The 22,547-nt window shown below is 37.8% G+C and overlaps 1 protein-coding gene across 5 annotated transcripts in view; it reads right to left on the bottom strand.

Annotated features, from left to right (window-relative positions):
• Window positions 1-22,547, bottom strand: part of ANGPT1 (angiopoietin 1) — a 278,415-nt gene that overhangs the window by 146,988 nt on the left and 108,880 nt on the right. The window contains exon 1 of one of the 5 annotated variants that reach the window (XM_070392100.1): window positions 1,586-1,663. The exons of the other annotated variants lie outside the window; for them this stretch is intronic. The gene's annotated coding sequence lies outside the window, so the exon portion shown is untranslated. Of the gene's footprint in view, window positions 1-1,585; window positions 1,664-22,547 lie in introns of those variants that run through there. 5 annotated transcript variants of the gene reach the window in all.

Genomic DNA, 22,547 nt, shown 5'->3' with positions numbered 1-22,547 from the left:
TTTCAAGTAAGAACTTACTCTAATGTTCATACACACCCTGAAAACTTTTTCTCACGGAGTGGACTCCAATATTATGATTTTTAAAAGCTTACCAAAACATGTCATCAATAATCTTCAAACAATCCTTTCTTTTGGAAATAAATGTTTCCTAAGTTACTAAATTAAAACATGCAAAACTCTGTCTAAATTAAAACTACTGAACTGAAATAATTTCTGCTCAAAAATTTTTAATTGTCAAAAGTAAAGTTGTCCTTACAGTTAAATATACTTACAGAAATTGTGCAGACTCATGTATTTATATAGAATACATAAATATATATGATTAAGTAATAAACCTAACATTTTCCCCTTGGAAAGGCCATGATTTAATCAAGTAGGTGTATGATTACAGAATAAATTCAATATCCACAAAGACATACAGGCACATACAGAGATGTGGGTATGTATGTTTACATAATATATACATTTACATACTTTTTATATCAGATAAGCACAATTCAATAAACATCTACTGAGTCATTTTTGTTGTTGTTAATCCTCACCCGAGGATAATTTTTCGCTAACTCTAGAGAGAGTAGAAGGGAGAGGAGAGAGGGAGTGAGAGAGAGAGGAGGGAGAGAGAAACATCTATGTGAGAGAGCCACATCAATTGGTTGCCTCCCACATGGGCCCAGGTTGGGGCAGGGAACCTGCAACCCAGGTACATGCCCTTGACCTGGATTTGAACCCAAGACCCTTAGGTGCATGGGCCGACGCTCTAACCACTGGGCACAGCAGCCAGTGCTACTGAGTCCCTCTTATTTGGTTTCTATATTAACAGGCCTTGTTGTCATAGAGATATAAAAAGGCAAAAGATAACAGTTCTTGCCAAGTTCCTGTCTAATGGGAAAGACAAGTATATAAACAGACATTATAATGTGGTAACTATTAGAATAGAAATAGCCAGTACAAAGTTATAAACCATGTACCTCAAGTTTGTGAAATCTGTAAGAATTTTATTCCATATACTCACAGAGCAAAAAGAAAGAGTTTGGTAGATCTCAGTTAACTCAACGTGACTGAGCATAAACATGATTTAGAGGAAGCACATACTTAATCAGCCTCTTTTCTGTACTGTGCATTCCCACCCAGGCTGGTTCCTCTCAGAATTCAGTTTCATCACGACTTTTTATATTAAAGTTATATCAGCATAATTATTTCCAGTAAACCATGAAGCTCAAACACTATATATCCTCAGATTTCTCAGAGGCCTGTTATTTTCTTGACTTCACAAAGCCACAGATTCTGGTGTCATAGCATGAGATATTTTCTGTTAAAAAGTCAAGTAAGTTTGCTGGAAAAGCACCATTAGATCAGAAAATCAAATTTATTTTCTCACAACTTTTTCATCTGAAAAAAAATGTAGAGTCAGAAAAAATAGGTAATTTCCCCCAAGACACACAGTTAAATAGAGTTCACTGCAGAACGAGAATTCTCACCCGTCTGGTCTAAATCCAGAGTTTCTGACTGTGCTAATACACACCATGCCTGTCAGCCCAATTGTAAGGGCCTCTCATGTCAAAAGTTGAGCTTCTTTACGGTCTACCTGATTTCTTCCAAAGTGGGAGGAAGGTCCTGGTGCACTCACACAGGCAGGTGGAATCCTGGGCAATGATGGGCTATCTTTAGCGTCGTGTTGTGGAGAGCTCCCAGACGGTGTCGTCAGGAGACTTGAGAGATTTGTTTCTTCACTTATCAGCCATGTGAACTTCACAGCCTTTTAGTTCCCTGAGATAAATATTTCTCATCAGTAAAAACATCCTGTTCTAGGTATTTCAGAAGTTTGTTGCAATGATCAAATGGAATGTGTGTGAAAACACTTGGTCAGCTATAAGATGGCATGCAAATGACACATATTTTGGTATACTTTGGTCTGCAGCCAAATGGGGAGAAGCAGTTTGAAAAGCTATTAGGAGGAGTGTGAATTCTCTGGTATAAATATTAAATATAAATATACAATGAGAAGGCAAATAACAGTTAAAATTAGCCATTATATTATTCCTTTTACCAAATTCAAATTGATAGGTGGGTACATGAGAATTAGCATATGAGCCTTGGCCAGTGTTGCTTAGTGGTTGGAGTACTGGCCCCAGCACCAAAGGGTCATGGGTTTGATTCCTGGTCAAGAGTGCATGCCTGGGTTGAAGGTTCAATCTGGCCTCAGCTGGCCTGGTCAGGATCGGTGCAGGATATAATTAATTGATGTGTCTCTCTCATAACGTTCAATGTTCCTCTCTCTCTTTTTCTCTCTCTCCCTCCCTTCTACTATCTCTAAAAATCAATGGAAATAATATCCTCAGGTGGGAATTAACAGCAAAAAAAAAAAAAATAGTAGCATATGAGATAGAAGAGGAGGCCTTGGACTCTGACAGCTTTAGACTGGCGATTAAGTGTATGACTTTCAGCAAGTTGCTTTCATTCTCTGTGTTCCAGCTTCTGCATCCAGAAAAAGGGAACAATAATGTATCTACATCATAGTATTGTTTGAGGAGTAAAAAAAGAAAAATCAGGAACATACCAACGTGAAAAATAAAGTAAGCTTCTAATGGAAAGAGACGGGGTTTGAACTTCCTCATAGTTGTGGACATAAGAGGTGGTGTGGGAGAGTAACAAACATATTAATGAGGAATTCATTCTTAGAGGTCCATATTACTAACACTTATCAGCATTATGACTATGAAGAAGTCACTCAACTATTCTGAGCCTTGGTTTCCTCATCTGTAAGGTAAGTGAAGTAATACTTATGTTAAAGCAGTTTATAAAGTTAAAATAAAACTATTTTCTAAACCATAGAAAGATAAAGGATTTATTACAGCATATTGTTGAGCCCTGGTACTACTGTCTTCCTAATGCTAAAGAGTTTTCCAAATCTTCATTCTTAAAGAATTGTATCTTTCCTGTTTATACTAACTCAGGAATCTATGTGCTATAGGGTGGCCAAAATATCTGGGAACAGATAATAATATTTTATTGTATTTTAATGTAATGTCAGAGCCATTTATTATATATATTCACTAATTCTTCCAGACTTTATGGCCACAGGGTATAGAAAACTCTCTTCTACCACATGTGCTAGTTGTTTCAAACCTTCAGAGGGAACATTCTCCTTGAGCAATGTTAACACAGAAATATCTATAATTATGATTTTGGTGATGATTAGACTCTGAATTGCTAGGCCCACAATGAATAAAGTGAGAGGCTGCAGTGAATACAGTTCCCAGATGTCCTTCATAAAAATACTGTGGGTTGGGGAGGGGAGAGCAGGACTGGAGAAATATTGTAAAAGGGGGAAAAAGTCTTTTAAAAAATTTTTTTAAACATTATAGTTAAATGCAATCAGCTGAACATCTCACTTAAAAGCTGATGAATGAAAGTATAAAATTAATCATATTATACAGTATTCATCCCTTTACCTAAGTGATAACAGAACCTGGACATTAGCATTAAGTATTGTTTTGTTTTCTGATAAAACAACTGATAAATTGAAGATGAAGTATTTCAAGCCACGGATAGTAACTATCACTAAAATCTTAATACAAAGCAAATATGACATTAAAATAATTTAAAAAAGCATTTACTTATATGGTTCACTACTGGACATCTGACAAACTTGGCAATGAAAGGCCTCAAATGGTTCTTTCTTCCATGAGAAGCAGTGACTCTTTTAAGATAGATTGATTTTTAGAATTTCATAAATCTCAGGGGCTTAGCACGTCTTTATTTAACCACACAACTAAAAAAAATCCTTGTGGATGATTGCTATATAAAAGATTCCAAACAATTAAGTCCATTGAGATTTCTGAGCTTCCTATGATGCTTACCACTAATGCATTTGCAACCACCTAACTATTGGGCAGGAAGCAATGAGCCTTGTCCTTGCCTAGTGCACATCTAATGATGTAACCTGGGAAGATCATAGCACTATGCAAATCGGGATTTCATCTTTCAATGGGATTCTAGACAGGAAGAGCTCTTCAACAAAGAGACATTAAAATACCCCAACTTCCAAAACATTTAGGGAGACACAATCACTAGAACAGAATAAGGTTGTAACAAAGTCAGGTTAGGGTGGTGGTGGATCTCTCTCTCTCTCTCTCTCTCTCTCTCTCTCTCTCTTGTTTTGTTTGTTTATTTTACTGTGACCCATAGAGGAATAGTTTTAATCAGGACAAGGAACAAATACACATGCTCTCATGGACACACACACACACACACACCAGCTTGTGAGTACACACACCCGAAACAAAAGTTTTATGAACCAATATTTACTCCATTAACACAGTAAATAAAACCCACGTCTCTGACCCTCTGAGACCCTGATGTTTAATTTCATTTGTACAAGAAATTGGAGGTAACCAATCTATGTGTTTCTCTCACATGAGGTTTCTCTTTCTCTCTCTCCCCCTACCTTCCACTTTCTCTAAAAATCAATGGAAAAAATATCCTCCATAAGGATTAACAAACAAACAAAGAAAGTAAAATGGAGAGACACTTCTTTTACACTGCTAGGTGTAGGGCAGTTCATAATTAACATTTATGGCACATAGAGATGGTATTTAGGGAACAAGATAAAAATGAGGCATCCTATGATCTCCAGCTCTGGTGCTGGGTTTGTGCCTTGAGGGATCTGGGGGAAAAAAAAAAGATTCCTCTGACATTTCAAAGGTATGTTATCTTAGATACAAAAGGATGACAGGTAGGCTCACTTAAGGTCAAAGAAGCTACAGGTCAGTGATGTGACTACTTACAAGGACCTGCTTTTAGTTAGGAATTTTTAAATATGTTTTTATTGATTTTAGACAGAAAACAAGAGGAGTGAGAGCGAGAGCAAGAGCAAGAGTTAAGGTGAGAGGTAGAGTGAGAGGGAGAGTGAGGCCGTCTCCTGCACATCCCCCACTGGGGATGGAGCCTGAAATGGAGACATGTGCCCTGACTGGGAATCAAACTGGCAATACTTTGGTGCATGAATGACACTCAACCAACTGAGCCACACTGGGGCTCAGTTAAGAATTTTTATGTTCAGCATCCTACTTGGTTACTTTTGATCTCTGAGTCTCTGAGTTTGTAAGGCCTGCCATGCATGCCTCCCCTGAGCTTGTCAGGTTTCGTATGTGGCACTTTTTTCATCTACAAGAGGTTCACACAACTCCTTCTTGGGTTCAATTACTTAGCTAGAACTGCTCACAGAACTCAGAGAAACATGTTTCTTACTAGATCTCTGGCTTATTGTAAAAGGATATATAACTCAGAAATAGCCAGGTGAAAGAGATGCATAGGGCAAGGTATGTGGGAAGGGGCTTGTAGCTTCCATGCCCTCCAAGAGTATATTACTTTCCCCAAATCTCCACATGTTCACCAACCTGGAAGCTCTCTAAACTCCATCCTCCTGGGTTTTTTGGAGGCTGCATTACCTTGTCGTGACTGTTTAAGGCATTGGGGGCTGGTTTAATCTCTAGCCCCTCTCTCTCACTAGAGGAAGTGGTAGTGGTTTTGAAAATTCCAACTCTCTAGCCCAGTGGTTGGTTCTCCTGGCAACCAGCCCCCATCCTAGGTGCTTCCAAGTCACTTCACTCACGTAATAAAAGACACCTTTGTAGCTCTCAACACTTGGGAAATCCAGGAGTTCTGGGTCCTGTGAGCCAGGAATTGTGAATGAAGACCAAATATATTTTGGCCATATGAATGATTAAATATACATTTCTTACAAATCACAATATCACAGAAACTGATATTCATAACTACTGTTTGTTATGTTCTCACTGTGTATGAAGCAATGTGCTGAATAGTTTGCTCACATTTTAGCACTGAGTCCTCAAATAACCTTTGGAGATGAATGCTGTTATATCTACTTCATAGATGAGGCACCTGAGATTATAACCTGGCTTTGGCTGTGTAGCCAGGAGATGGAAGAGCAGGGACTAGAAGCCAATCTTACTCAGAATTATCCTCTTTATATTACCAAAAGCCCAAAGTTGCTATTTCAGGACAGAGGAGACAGAATTTTTACTAGATTAGGACAAAAGGCTATTTCTATACAACGGATAGATTGGCAGAACCTACTACATTTAAATAAATCATTGGGTATATGTATTATAAATTCAATATAGTTCTCACAAGGTGGGTTTCACTTTTTTCAATGCAGTTTGTTGTCATTATTTTAAGTGACCAGTTGTAGAGCTTATCTATGTATTGTGCTATAGAGACATTTCATAGGATGGATTCTAGCTGATTATTGGTTTTAAAGACAACTTCAGTATGGTAATCAGCCTCTAGATGTCCAATGGTCACCTCCCCCTGGTATTTGTATTCTTGTGTAGTCCCTTCCTGCATTCTACAAGAGTTGACTGTGTGACCAATAGACTATGGCAGAACAGATGATATGTCCCTTTAGATGAAAGACAGGAGGACTTTCATATTGGTCTCTCTCTCATCACTCTTCCTGGTGGAAGCCGTGTTATAAGCAGCCCTATGGAGAGGTCCATGTGGTGGGGGATTGAAGCCTCTGGCCAATAGCCATGTGAATGAGCTTCAGGTGAACCCTCCAGCCTGTCAGGTCTTCAGAGACTGTAGCCCAAGCTAACAGCTTGACTATACCCTCACAAAGGCTCTAGAGCCAGAACCACCCAGCTAAGCTGTCTCCAGGTCCCTGATTCTCAGAAACTATGTGACATCATAATTGATTGTTATTTGAAGCTAGGAAATTTTGGCATAGTTTGTTAGGCAACAATAGATAACTAATACAAACAGTTACAGCTTCAACTTTGCAGGATGCTATCTCAACAGAGTTTTGTCTGTATGTGTTACATAGCACCTTTAATAGCAAATGCAGTTCAAAGGTAACAGAATACTCAGGGTGGAGAAATTAAGAGGAAAAAAGAAAACGAAACAGTGAATAGTTTAGGAAATCTGATAGATTATTATTAGGCTTTCGAGTCAAACAACACAGTTTAAAGTAGAGGCCAGTGATGCAATCTATGAATCACTGAGACTCCTAATCCCAAGCAGCTAATATAACAATTCGTCATCAATCTATTAAGTAATCAGCATTTCATTTATCCTTATTCGCCCCGATCATTGGCTATTTTAAAAATCACTTGCACATTCCACTTGAAGTTGAATTAGAAAAGAGAATTGAAACACACATATGTAAGTTCTGCTACTCTTTGTAGTTTCATGTGGAGCTAGTCTCTGAAATTTGAAAAGTTGGCAAAACTGGGCACCATCACCCTTGAATACCCGCTCCTAAAGCAAAGAATTCTCATCCTCCAGCTCCCTGACCCTTTCTACCATAGCATTCACCCAGGTGTGCCTTTCCCCACAATGACCTCTCATTGCACTAACGCACTCAAAGGCATAAATAAATAATTTCCAATTTATTGCTCTTCTGGTTATTATATTTTTCTCAAGGATTCTTACTTACACAATTAAATTCTGACTGTAGATTTCAGTGAGCATTATAAGCAGAAATGAAGATGTCATAATTGAAAATAAATGTATCACATTTGTGTCATATGGACCAAAACTAATTCCTAGAAAAAACATTTTTAGTTTGTTTTATGATGTTAGGATTGTCATTCAATTATTTATAAATGTGAACAGGGTTTCTCCATTTCAGCACTATTGACATTAAGGGCAAGATAATGTTTTGTTGTGTGTGAGTGTGTGGGAGGGCATCTGTAGTTCATAGGATGTTTAGCGGCATCACTGGCCTCCACCCCCTAGATTCCAGTAGCACCCCCAGCTGTGACGACCAAAAATGTTTCCAGACATTGCTAAATGTCCGCTGGGATTCAAGATCATGTCCAGTTGAGAACCACTAATATAAACAATTGCTACATTTTTAGCAAGTATGTGTGTATATTTATTAAGAGGATATAAGAAAATAATTTCAGGAAATGCTGTGGGGTTATTTAGGAGGTGACCACTCTCCTGGTACTCCTAAAATTACAATCATATCAAAGAACCAACTGTGTTTGTCTAATTCTTATCCCGCATTCTAATAAAAGGCAGAGTTTGAAACTACTAATTTTATTTTAACTCTATTACTTATCAGGTAACTGAAATCTGGCCATATTCACACGATTTGAGGGCTGGAAAGGATCATGGCTGCTGTCTCCTGAAATTCCCTTTCCTTTAAAGACCATGGCCCAGAGAAAAGAAGGTCTCACAGAGATTCGATCATGCATAAGACTAGAATCCAAATCTCTGACCTTCCATCTGCTCTCGAGTGAGATGAAAACAAAAGATGCTCTCCTCTTGGTTAGTAGCTCACCAACATTATATATAATACTAGAGGCCCAGTGCACGAATTTGTGCACGGGTGGGGTCTGGCCGGCCCAGCACCAATGGGGTGGATCAGGGCTGGGCCTGTTGGGAGAAGGAGATGGTGGGAGGTTGGCCGGTTGGCCCCACCCCCTATTGTGGTGGGGCGGGCCAATTGGGGGCTGGGCTGGCCAGGGGGAAGAAGGTGGGGAGTTTGGCTGGCCAGCCCCGCCCTTGATCAGGGTGGGAGAGTCCGGTAGTGGGCAGTACTTATTAAAGGATACTTTTGAGAACAGTAACTGGGAAGAATGGGAAAAGAGCAGGTATGAGCAGAGGAATAAGTAAAGTTGCAATGCTGCCTAGGGATCAGCCTCAGCAAACCACATAGAGAACTCTTGGGTCAATGGGGAATAAAGGAGACATATGTACCTAATTGGGCCGGTTTGCTGGCCACAGTGGGCATCATAGTGATCGGTCATTCTGGTCACTGGCTTTTTATATATACAGATATTTTCTCTGGTTTTGTGGTATACATGTGTACTTATGCAGGGGCACCAAGCAGAAGACATGAGCTTGACAGTGAACTCTGCCAGGTGCACGATGCAGGGTAAAGCTCAATTTCTCAGCCTCAGTTTCCTCATCTTTAATATGGGGATAACTACCATGTGTGATTAAAATATGAACTAGCTTATTTTTATGCTAAAATGTTTGATATATTTACATAAAGCGTGAATATATACTAAAGTGTACCTCAGATAGAAAGAGTGATAATCCCAATGCTGTCAAAACTGCATTTACAAAGAGCTTTGTCGTTGCTGTGATAAGGTGCTAAAAATGGACTCCTTGACAAAGTGTAAATCCTTTTCCATTTCCTAACTGTTCTTTTCAATATCTCAATGCCCTACTCTCTTAAGTGGGAAGTAACTTCAACACTACTTTTAGTCAAGTACAAAATAGATTTTCTTCATGAACAGGAGAATACCTTTGAAAAGATATGATGAAAATATATGAATTTTGAAGGAACATCTTTTTGTCTTTTTGCCAGTGTGTTTCTAAGTCACAGCATCATATTGAAAATTCAGAGGCTGAGTTTTAAAATATGCCGGAACATGAAAAATAGACAACTGACCACGCTGGTATAGCAGACACAGTGACGGTGTATCTGAGTATGAGTATGTTTGCCATGCTGGAAGATGAAATGAAATATAGATTTAAGGGGTGAGATAATGTTTGTTGTCCATCAGAGATCATTCATAGAAGCATTTCCTCTCCAAAAAGATACTATTTACAACTTGAGCCTGGAAAAAAAAAGTTTGCTATGTTCCACCCTGAAAGAAGTTTTTCCTTCCAGACGTACTTTTGAAAATCTTCTTTAGTGCATCATTAATTTCTGGTGGGCTAAAAGATTTGGTAGATTTCTCTATATGCTTCATTTTCCCCTAGGGAACAACCGAGGCTTTCAGGAAGAATCTGATTTACTGTACTTATAAAGGAGTAGAAGGACCTAATTAAGAATAAAGTATTAAATAAGTGAATAAAATGATTTTTTATGGCCTCTTATTATTCATTTAGAAGGGATGAGCTAGTTAAAGAAAAATGACTTGGAAAGACATCACCAGTGCCGTGCACCTAACTCTTGAAATGCCTTTTTCTCTAGTGAAAGTCAGCTGTTCGGTTTCCTTTCCAAAGAACTTCTGAACTTAGCACCACTTCAGTTGGCTGCTTTCAGAATGCTGACCTTGATTCCCATTTAAGAGCGTGAAGGGTTAGGATTAATGTTTCATTTTTATATATGCTGCCTTGCAAAACCCTTTCCATTTACTCATAAAAGAAGTTTGCCAACCTTTTTTTTTTTGAAAGGATTAAAACTAGGTTATTTCCATCCTAAAAGTGTGATCAAAGATAGTTGTGGTAAGCAAAGAGGAGACCAGGAGAGCCAACTGCAATAGACTGTAATATAATGCTACACACTAGTTTATTGAGTATATTTATCAGGAAATTATTATAAGATTATAAAGTATAATATTTACATTTCATTATAATTTACACAATGTCAGTTCTCATGAGGAAATATACTTTTTAAATAGGCAAATTAAACCAACATGCTCAAATGTACTATATATTCTGGCCCGAGATCCCCACAGTAGTTGTGCAGGTTCTGTCCTGGCCAAGGGCACCCAGCCATGGCGTGAGTAGAGGCTGAAATCTGTGCACTGTTAGCTCTTCAAGCCTTGGTGCTGGGTGCAGACCTGGGGAATCTTCTAATTCTCTCAAAGCATTATATGGGTTAGTGGTGGTCACTTCTGGACTTTTTGAGGTCCCAAATTGCCGGCCATTTAACGGTCCAGATACAATATTTCTCTTCTAACAACACTCTCTCAGAGGAAAAGGGAGCACATGGCTTTAGGCCATGACTTGTATTTCCCAACCTGACATGATCCCACACTCAGTCCCCAAAAGGGACTAAGAAAATCTAGTCTTCATTGTTAGAAATTCTGGTAGAAACTGGGATAGTACCAAATGATATGAAGCCAGATACATTTTTAAAAATGCTTAAATCCTTATTTTTCCCTAGTCAAAACCCTGTCCCCTAGAGGAGCCCTAGGAAAATACAACCCAAGGGACAGTGGCAAAAAGAAAGCTAAGTTCCACATTATTATTAGTTGGGCTCTGTTGCCAAATTCCAACATAAGGCTCTTAGATGAACTGTACCAGAGCATAAAGCCTAGCAGGAAAGCACAGGAAGGTGAAACTCAAACTCAAACCTGAGTAGGTGGAGCACAGCACTGCAATGACCCCTCCTTCCAGGCCTTCATTCTGTGCCCATGTTTCTGCATACACCATGCTGAGCACACCAAGGAAAGTTAAGTTCATACTTCTTGTCCCAAGTTGAACACCATGTGGTTGTAATGACCTGAACTATGTCCATGGTAAAGTATAGCAAAATTTTAAGAAATAATTTCAATATATATTATGTGAGTCCTATGCAGGTGAGAAAACTGTAATTTAGAGGAGAGAAGAAAATTCTTACAGGAAATGTAGAAAACACAGACCTAATGAATGTCTAGGGAGGAACAGACAGGGAGCTGTTAGTTAGAAACAACAGCTCTTACAAAGGCCTAGAGCCATGACAATGCATGCATCATTTTGGTGCAGGTGGGAGAAAAAGATGAATATTCTACTCCAGCCTTAGTAGAGGCTTGGTAAGGGGAGGTAGTAAGAAACAAGGGAAGGCCCCGACAAATTGTGGTGGGAATTTAATGTTAGGCTAAAGGGAATTTGAAATTTATTCCACTGAAAAAGGAGAAAATCCAAGGATATAGGCCTTCAGTCTGACTCTGAGTCTCTCACCAAATTCTAAAACTTTTAAATATCTGACATAACAACTGGAAACTTTATTTCCAAGCTAGCAACATGTGATTTTTGGGTCAGTGCATTGGAGAAATATAGTATTTCCAAGATTTTAGAACTTGAAGTTTAGGAAACTTCCAATTTTGAAGCAAATATCCTCTAATGTTCCAAAAAATCAAGTACAATTTTCTTCTTTTTTCTTCTGATGTCTAATCTGTAGCACTCCATTTCAAAGCACAGCTCGTCACTGATTATACAAATACTTAGAAGCAGCGCTCATTTTTAGTAGGTAATGAGGTGTAAGGATGAAGCTTAAATGATGCAATATACCCAATGACTAGCCTTACATAAATAAATAAAGGACCATTTGTTTCATTTCACTTCCATACACACTTTTGCAAGGGAATGTTCTATTTCTTTTGGCACACATGGAAAATTCAAAGTATACATCAACATCTTTTTAATGTTGAAATATAGCTTTTGTTTGTCCTTTATTCAAAAATAACTACATAATAAACGTACTGGAAAATTTTGGGTGCTCTGTTCAAAAATGAACAGGCTGAATTTCCTCATGAGATGCCTCCTGACATTGGCATAGCATAGTAAGAAACTGACAGACTCCCAGTCATAATCCCATCTGGATGGATCTGCTCTGTTTGCTTGCCAGGCCAGCCTTCACCTGCAAATACTGAAATATAATCCATCTTCGAATCTTATGTAGGGACTTGGAGGAGAAGTTTAAGGTTGTTACTCCATGGAACTATTTTAAGGTGCTACAGTCGGCCCTCTGTTTCTGCCTCCATGAGTTCAATATCTGCACATTGAAAACAGAATTTTTGATCCATGGTTAGAAATCCATGGATGTAGAGGGCCAACTGTATGCATTGTTCTATGCCATGTTATATAAGGGACTTGAGCGTCTATAGATTTTGGTATCTGTGGGGGGGTGGACCAAATTCCCTTGTGGACACCAAGGGATAAGAGTATTCTGGTCGCCGAAACTGGTTTGGCTCAGTGGATAGAACGTCGGCCTGCGGACTGAAAGGTCCCAGGTTCGATTCCGGTCAAGGGCATGTACCTGGGTTGCGGGCACATCCCCAGTGGGAGATGTGTAGGAGGCAGCTGATCGATGTTTCTCTCTCATCGATGTTTCTAACTCTCTATCTCTCTCCCTTCCTCTCTGTAAAAAATCAATAAAATATATTAAAAAAAAAAGAGTATTCTGGTCTTTGGAGAAGTGGAAGAAGTAAGAAGATGTGAGGGAAGAAACTAACAATTTGGGGCATTAGTCATACAAGCAGGGACAAAGCTAGGCTTTTATCAACTTAATCCATTTACTCTTCAGAGCACACTTTGTCTTGTATTGTTCCACTTGTTTCCACAGTAGGAGACTGAAGCTCACATGTGTGAAAGCCAGTGTTACATAACATGTGGTGGAGGTGAAATTCGAACCTGAAAAATCCTGAGATTTCAAAGCTCAAAGATTTCAATTACACAATCTTGTCAAGATTTTAAAAACAGACAAGCAATTTCCACAAAAGAAAAAATAACCCAAGGATTGATATTTGTAAACCCAAACTAATATTTTTGTTAAATTGACTTAATCCTTAGAGGGTACATCCATCCAAAATAAGCTTTGATATTGTCATTTTAAAAAATCACATCGGTTGCCAAGATTGACTCCATTACATTGGTATATACTGCTCAACATGTCCCAACTGACCGAATAGCTTGGCAAGCAAATAACTGAAAAATTATTCATTGGACATCTAACTGTAATTAGTAAGTCTTAATAATCTGCACCATAAAATACTTTTCCATATGACACTTGAAGCTGAATTGAGATAGATTCACAATTCAATTAAATCAGCTTTTGTAGGGCATAAAACACCCTTGACTTTTTTATTTTAAAAAATGATGGAAGGAAATATTCCTTAATTCTGGTTTTTGTTGTTGTTATCCTTGTTATTTATAAAGTATACATTTAACCTGCAACTTCCTCTGAAAATGTCCATTTACATGATTTGAATAGGAGATATTCAGTGAGAAACATGCATGTGAAAATTTTACAAATTCTAATCTCCAATGAGCAACATGCCTATAGTGCAGCGGTTCTCAACCTGTGGGTCGAGACCCCTTTGGGGGTCAAATGACCCTTTCACGTGGGTCGCCTAAGACGATCGGAAAACACATATATAATTACATATTGTTTTTGTGATTAATCACTATGCTTTAATTATGTTCAATTTGTAACAATGAAATTGGGGGTCACCACAACATGAGGAACTGTATTAAAGGGTCGTGGCATTAGGAAGATTGAGAACCACTGCTATAGTGTAAAAGCAAAATGCAGATGCCCATGAAGTGCTAATTATCCTAAGAGAAAAGGTATATATAATATATATGTACATATATATAGAAATTCACTCAACACTATCTATAATCCTAGAATCTATTCATATTTTTTTAAATTTCAAAAGTTTTACAAGTTTGTAACTTTACTTTTATTATTTTAATTATGAAAGCAATGTTACCAATATTGAGGGCAACAGGTATGTAGGGATGAGGAATGGAAGTTATCTGTCTTGAGGGGGAATAATATTTTATCACTGACATTGTTTTAAATTGCTATTTCCTGCTGATTATAAAACACAGACCAACTTTTAGTTAGTTTTGTTATTAATTTTAAATTATCCACTAAAAGATACCTGGAATGGACCATCTCCATTGACCAACAAATAAATGAAAAGATGCTCAACTTCATTAGCTATTAGGGACATGCAAATCAAAACTATAATGAGATATCACCTCACACCTGTTAGAATGGCCATTATCAACAAGACGGGTAGTAAGTGTTGGAGAAGTTGTAGAGAACAAGGAACCCTCATTCACTGCTGGTAGGAATTTAAACTGGTAAAGCCACTATGGAAAACAGTATGGTGGCTACTCAAAAAATTAAGAATAAGGTTACCATAGGACCCAGCAATCCCTACTCTGGGAATATAACTGAAAATTTTGAAAACATTTATTCACAAAGGGGTGCATATATGTCTTTCATTGTAGTATTATTCATGGTGGCCAACACATGGAGACAACCAAAGTATCCTTTGCTAGATGATTGGATACAGGTGTGGTAATATATGCAATGGAATATTATTCAGTCATAATAAGAAAAGATGAAATACTGCCATTTGTGGACAACATGGATGGACCTTGAGAATATCATGCTAAGTGAAATATGTCAGTCAGAAACCATATGATTTCACTCATGTGGGATATAAAATTAAAACTTCATAGACACAGACAACTGTATGGTGGTTACCAGTGGGAAGAGGGATAGGGGGATAATAAAGGGTAAAAGGGAACCAAATATATGGTGAGGGAAGATGATTTGAGTTTGGGGGATGGGCACACAATGTAATATACAGATCATGTATTATAGAAATGTGTACTTGAAACCTATAAAATCTTATTAACCAATGTTACCCCAATAAATTTAATTTAAAAAAAAGGAAAAGAAATGAAGTGGAACTAGAGGTGGTTACTTCATAAGGTTGCCATGAAAATTAAATAAATTACAATTTGGGAAGTTCTTAGAAGAGTAAGTCATTTCTCTAGCTTTTATTTGAGTATTCCAAATATTTCAATATTTTGCATATTAACTTACCAAACTGTTTATCTGCATACATATTTTTAACCTAAAGTTTCATGTTCTTTCAGAAGAAGTACATTGAGGTATGACAGGGTAAAGGTTGATATTTTTAAAGAAAAGCTTATTTTATTCACTATTTTAAGCTATTAAGGCATGTAAATTAGGTTGTTATTGTTATTTTAAGAAAAAGAACATTTTGTATTGAAAAAGTGTGCCTTTCCAAGAAATCACTAACCAGATGTTGGTGTCTTGAGATATCCCAAAGGGATACTGGTAGAAGAAAAATGATGAAAGACCTCCTTTCACACAAAATCTAAAAAGAGTACACACATATTTTATAACTATGAATATTGTTTGCAAAAAAATTAGCAAATGTGCTTTATCATCAGATACCAGAGCTCTGGAATATCCTAGTTTTGAAAATGTGGCTTGACAGAGAAAGAAAGCACAAATAGCAAAGAAAAATTACTAGGAAAATGGCAATGCGATAATTAAGTGGAATATAGAATGTAAATGCCAAATATCTCAAGTTTACCACATGTGCCAGGACTTTAAATCTGTATGTGGTAATATACTGTTCTGTCTTTGATTCTATTTATATAGGCAGCACTGAAAGGCCACATTAGCCAGTTATTTGTTATCAAAAGTTTATTGAGTGTTTATTATGTGCAGAGTACTTTACTATATACATACACATATGTATGTGTGTATAAAGAGAGAAAGATACACAGATACACAAAACTAGATGGTATTTTAAGTTTTTATTTTGTTTCACTCACTTTTTGTTTTTTATTTCATTTATTAAGGTGATTGTTTTCATGTTTTGGCTTGGTGTGCTATATGTTAAGTCTCCAGAACCTGTTGGGTGACTGGGTGGGGTTTTTTGATAGGTGAAATGGATACAGCCAATGTGAGTTCACCCTCTGACTGTAGCTCCCTTATGCAGATTATTTTTTAAAGTAATTTTATTAATTTCAGAGAGGAAGGGAGAGGGAGAGATAGAAACATCAATGATGGGAGAGTGTCATTGATCGGCTGCCTCCTGCACACACACACACACACACACACACAAACACACACACACACACCACTGGGATCGAGCCCGCAACCCAGGCATATGCCCTGACTGGGAATTGAACCGTGACCTCCTGGTTCATAGATCAACACTCAACCACTGAGCCACGCTGGCTGGGCTATGCAGATTATTTTTTAACCAACTCATCTGATGGCATGCCCATCCTTTCTCATTTTATCAGAAAGGAAATGTGTCTCAAAAATGAACATATTATTCTGAAAGAAAAAAAAAATTTCCCACCCCATTTTACACTGGGGCAGGATCACAGTGCAAAAATCTGTACTCAACTCGGTGATCACTGTGGGGGGCAAAGTGCCTAAAGGACCCCATCATTTGCCCATTTATTTATGGGGTTGTCTGTGTGTTTAATACTTTGTCATTGGCAAAGTAAAAGCAAGTTTCTCTCTGTTGGGAAAAGCACTGTGTACTCTTCCAGATGGATTTACTAATGCTTGGGAAGGCCTGGAGTTTAGATAAATGGAGACTGGAAAAGCTGTATTCTTTCTGTTCCTGGTTTCCTTAGTGTTTTAATTTCATCTCCTAGTGGGCAGCTTTTTGTTTTATGTCACTGGGCAGATGGCCACTGGCTCTCCTTCTGGTTTTATTGGAAGTTTCTTCAAATGATTGTGGTAAATTTCAATGAACTTTTTTATCATGCTCATTTCATTTAATTTGGTGGTTGGGGAGTTCCAAGTCAAACAGAAATTTCAGGCAAAATGCTAAAAGGGAAAGACTTACATCCAAATCAGCAGGACTTAAAAGCAACGCTGTGTGTGCCGGGAACTTACCCAGAGATCCACGCTGTTGGAGAGTGACAGGCAGCTGTGACATTACCTGTCAATGTTTGCTTCTCCAGAGGGTCCCAAGAACCACTTCATGCTTAGTGGAGCCCTGCTTCATAGCTCGGAGCCTGAGTAATTGGATATCTTTGAAAGAGAAGACTGGGTGCCCTCATGAAGGCACCTTGCTGGGTCTTGGCAGAAGTATGAGGAGAGCCCTGAAGAGGAATTACACTCACGGAGTCTCCTGAATTCTCTCTTTGTGAAACCCCATCCCCTTTGGTGCTTGCTTCTGGCAAACTGAGAGCATCCTGAGAATGGGTCAAAGATCTTTCAGAGGGATCCCTGCCAGCAAGAGTGAATCACATTTTCAAAAGCAAACTGGAACATTTTTTCATGTCAGACTGAGACGTTATGACAACTGGGTACTGAGACTGGGTATGACAGTAATGGGAGATGGAAAAGTATTTTTTTTCCAAAAGACAAAGTATGTTCTACAGGGTATTAATTTTTAAAACTAGATAAAGTTTCTTGGTTGATTAGAATAATGCTGCTTCTCTGCCTGTTCCACCACTTTTCCTGCTCTTTGCCTATTTTTCATCTATATCTGGGTGGTCAAAAATTTTTTAAGATATAAAGGATAGACATTTAGGAGTCCTGGTAAAAGAGCCAGACTTCTGTCAAGGATTGTTACTCTAAATTATTGACTCCATTATTTATTTCTGCCTTTCTGTTCTGAATTGGCCCAAACAGTAGGTCAGTTTATTATTTCAGATACACCAAAGGAACTTAATTTTAAACTGTATAAAATGGAAAAATATATATGAATAGGTCATAAATATGAAAAAAAGGAATTTTTGTATGTTTATAAAACCTTCACTTTCCTATAGCATTTTTATGCTTTTTTTTTTTTTACCCAACAAAGTAAATTACAGGAACATAGAACAGTTTAGATAAACCACATGATAATTAGGAAAGGACATCCAAGTCCAGCTGAAGCGTATGTGAATCCCATACTTGTCACAACATCCATTATGTTTTCCGTGAGGTGGACACTACAGCAAGTTCCCAGTTATTATGTATGTGTTGTGCCATTAAGTTCGCTCTTCCAAAAAAATATGCCCTTGTGTGTAGTATCTGCCATTTTCTGTGGTGTAAATACTCCCATCATGGCAGATTTCAATCTAACAACTGATGTCACTAAACAGAGTTGGGAAAAAATGTGCAGAATTGACTCTTGTGAGACTATAACAGCCAACTTCAGCAAATTACATATAGACATATTGGAGTTAGATGGCAACTTACCCCCAAACATCTAATTTTTAAAAGTAGGAAATGAAGCTTGGAAGTGGAGTGATTCAAGCCAAGCAAAAAGTGACTAAGTTGGGAATAGATATTTTACATTATTTCTACTACACTAACTTATCATGGATGGAACTGCCTGTGCATCTTTATATTTGAATCTGTACAATGATAAAAAAAAAAGAAAGGAGTGGCTATGTATTTTTAAAATAGAAATAATGGAAGCTAATATATTGAGTCAGGCACTGAAGACTACTGAAAAACTACCCTCACTGCTTCCCATTGTGAAAATGTAAAACAGTACCAGTCTTCTCACTAAAAGTTTTTGTATTAGAAATATCATCATTTTCATTTAAACATGTTATTTATGTTAGTAAATAGGTTTATCTTTGTTATTTTAAATAAATATTTTAAGATGTTTTCATTTTAATGTATAATATAATAAGTATCAATAGAACCCTTACAGGCCTCAATAGTTTTTAAGACAGTGAAGGGACTCTATTACCAAAAAGTTGCAGAACTGCTGGTCTAGACTTACCATTCCAGGGATATAATTTAGGGGTTCAAAGGGAAATATGGTGAATGTGTTACATCCACTGATGGTTTCCATTAATCCCTTCTCTCCCTTTAAGTGCACCCTGCTCCTAACATCAAGGGGTGAAGTCTGTTCCCTTTCTCCTTTAATCTGGGACGGCCTTTTGACCTGGCTTTACTGATACAACCTGGCAGAACTGACATTCTGGGATTCAGGTCTTAAGAAGTCTTGCAGCTTCTACTTGGGTGTCTTGGAATGTTCATTCTTGGGGCACTACATGGAGAGGCCACATGTAATTTCTCAGGTCACTAGACTTAGGTGAGTCCCCAGCCAACAACCAACATCAACTTCCAGTCATTTGAGGAGGCCCTCTTGGGTGTCTGGCCCATTTGATGACCCCAGTCCCACGTGCCATCTGATTACAATTGCATATGAGAAGTCCAAGCAGGAACCTCAAAGCTGAGCTTGGTTAACCTCCAAGAACAATAAGATACAATAATTTATTTTAAACCACAAAGTTTAGGGGTAGTTTGTTATGCACCAGTAAAGAACCAGAATAGGGAGGAAAACTACAAGACTATTAGCTACAGAGTGTGGCTACAGAGGTGGCTACGATTTCAGGTGAACATGAACTTATCTAGCTTAGGTTAAGATCTTAAACCAGGCCTAAGTAGACACAGACAGGGAGTAAGTAGGGCGGCCTGAGAGGTACTCAGTGAGCACTAGGCTGGTTGTAAAGGTCCAGCAAAGAAAAAAGTGATTCAAGTCAGAGCCCCAAGAAAGAAATGAGCATCCAGCTGAGATCGCAAGAAATGGGGAGAACTGGCATGTTCATCATAGCCAAAGCTGAAGTCCGGCCTTGGGAGCTGAACAAACACAGCTGTGTCTGAGAACAGCTTCAGCTGAGTTTATCTATCTCCATTACTCACTCTTGTCAGACCCAATTCCAGGTTTAGCACAGCAGCAAGATTAGCAGCAGCAAGTCATACTTCAAGTCCCACTGGCTGCAGAGTGTGAAGGTACTGGCCTGCCACAGTCAGAATTACTCCAGAGGTAGGCACTCAATAACTCACACCACCTTTAAAACCCACAGACACCCTGAATATTTTCCACCTGAAAAGATATCTAAGAGAGATAATCCAACATCAAAATTTTGATAGACAGTGTTAGACTCTGATGAGAAACTCCAGAATTTTATTTATGAGGGGTTTAAGGGCTACAAATTTGGAAAGGAGGGCTAGAATTCTCCTCAAGGAGAATTATGCCCAGCAGCATAATATTTTACATAGATGTTTAGTTGGGAAGATTCGAAGGAGCTGATAGAGATTTCAGTGTGTGTGTGTGTTATATTTCCCACAAACCTCCCCATGGCACCTCATGTTTCTACAATCTAAATGAGACTGTCAGAAGTTTAGACCACCAGTAATTGCTATTGTTCATTCAAATTTCTCTTAAGAATGAAAAAAGAATCTTCCAATGCACATGTGGCAATGTAATTAAGAGTGTCAGTAATTCTTAGAAAAAGACATCCAAAGTGGTCTGTGTTAGAGGAGGTGGACATGGCCTACCAGAGCTTGTGTAGCCAGAAGTCTAGGATTTAAGTTCAGCTTGTGGGTAGTGAGTGATTCATTTACCCCGGTGCTTCTCAGCCTCACTGCACATTAGAGGTGCTTATAAAAGGTTGATGTCTTGGTCCAGCCCAGAGATTCTAATTAATTATTTTGATTAATTAGATGGGCTCCCAGGTATCAGCTTGTTTTCCCCCTGTTTTAAGATACCCAGGTGATTCTAATACACTTCCAGAGTTGAGAACCTCTGGTTAACGTCTCTAAATCTCAGGAACCTTCTGTGTTAAAGAGGAAAAGTAACATGTATCTCCCAGAAATGTAGGAAAGGGCTTCACAGACCTTGCATATGAAAGCTCTTCATAATCAGGAAGGATACTATATAAATGGATTTTATTATCTCCATTAAGTGTAAATAATAAAAAATAAGAAATAATGTAATTTTTTTACATTGTTAATAGTGAAAATTCTTGATCAATAAATACATAGTTCTATTCTATAGATAATATTTTTTCTTTAGTGGCAGGTCTCACTGCTGTGTTGCATTTTGCTGGGAGTTATGACAGCAGAGGGGTAACAAGAAGAAATATTGCCTTGAAATTTAAAGTAATTCACAAGCTGCTGTTATCCATTATGTGGAGAATCCAACAGACAGTGTTTCAGTTGCATATTTGTTAGAAATCAGCTTGGTTTGGTGGTTAAAAACAGACTCTGGAAACAGCTTGCCTGCCATTGAATGTCACCAAATCATGTAACTTCAGTGAGGTATTAATGGTGTTAATAATTATATCTTGGAATTTGGGAGAAGATCAATACATGTAAAGTGTTCTTAATAGTGCCTGGCATATAGTAAACCGTCAGCAAATGTCAGCTACTATTATGCACTAACAGAGTCTTACAAGTCAATAACTAGTTAATAGACATGTGCAGAATGCTTTTTTTCTGATATATTTGAATTAATATATAGTAGAAACTGAGTAATCAAAGGGCTGCCTTACATTATTATATTGTTTTTATATGAGAATCATTCATTTTAAAGTCACCAGACACCAACTGTGTGCCAGGTACTGTGCTACATGCTAGTTTACAAAAAATAATGAAGTTCTTTTAAGAATTCATAGTTTAGTGGACTATACAGACATGTGAGATCGAGGAACTCATAACTGAAGTGTGTGCACAGCAGTATGGAAAAAGAAGAGGTAAGGCACCACGGATTGTTGGAAAGTCTCTACAAAGAGGGTGACTTTTCAGTGAAGCCTTGAATAGGTTGTAGAAGAGAAAGGAGCATATTATGGACCAAAGGTGCTGACTATCAGCAACACTGATGTAATGACCTAAAGATACTCTCCAAGTTCAGATTCATTTGTTTGCACCAATAACTACTTTACTGAAATGAGGTGGAGTTGCTAACGTCTTACCATGAAGTCCTTCTGTGTTAAGCCCCTGATGAAGGCATTATTGCCATATGAGACTGCACTGAAAGGCTAACAAACTCCTTCTTCTGTGAACTGCAAAATCCTAGGAGCAACAGAACTTTCATGCAGATAGTTCTTAAATTGAAACGATATTTTATACTTAATGATCACTTGGGGGAATTTTAACATTTTTCAATAACCAATTATTTACAATCTTGAGCAAGGTTAAATTTTGAAAAGACATTTCACATAGGAAAAAATGGTAGAAAAAGTTGAAAGATTTCAGGTCCTGGATGGAGGTGTTATTTAAAGACTTACTTCCAATGATGGTTAACAAACAATAATAAAGACTTGTTCCCAAGTAACATTGTAACATCTACCTAGGTTATTTTTTTTAAGATGAGATTTTGTACTGTATGGGGAACTATTGAAACTCTCCTTTACTTTTTCCCACAGCTCAAAAAAGAAAATTTTCTCTTTCACATAAATTATTAAGATGTCTGGATCCCCCACTCCTTTCCAAGTTTCCAGTATCTTAAAGAATATTTCAGAAACTGCTATATATTTCTTGG

The sequence above is a fragment of the Myotis yumanensis genome, unplaced genomic scaffold, assembly GCF_028538775.1.
Source record: "Myotis yumanensis isolate MYYU_CA2020_CCGP unplaced genomic scaffold, mMyoYum1.0.hap1 SCAF_15, whole genome shotgun sequence".
Taxonomy (NCBI): Eukaryota; Metazoa; Chordata; class Mammalia; order Chiroptera; family Vespertilionidae; genus Myotis; species Myotis yumanensis.
The sequence above is the reverse complement of the archived record's forward strand: the minus strand, read 5'-3'. Positions and strand labels throughout refer to the sequence as shown.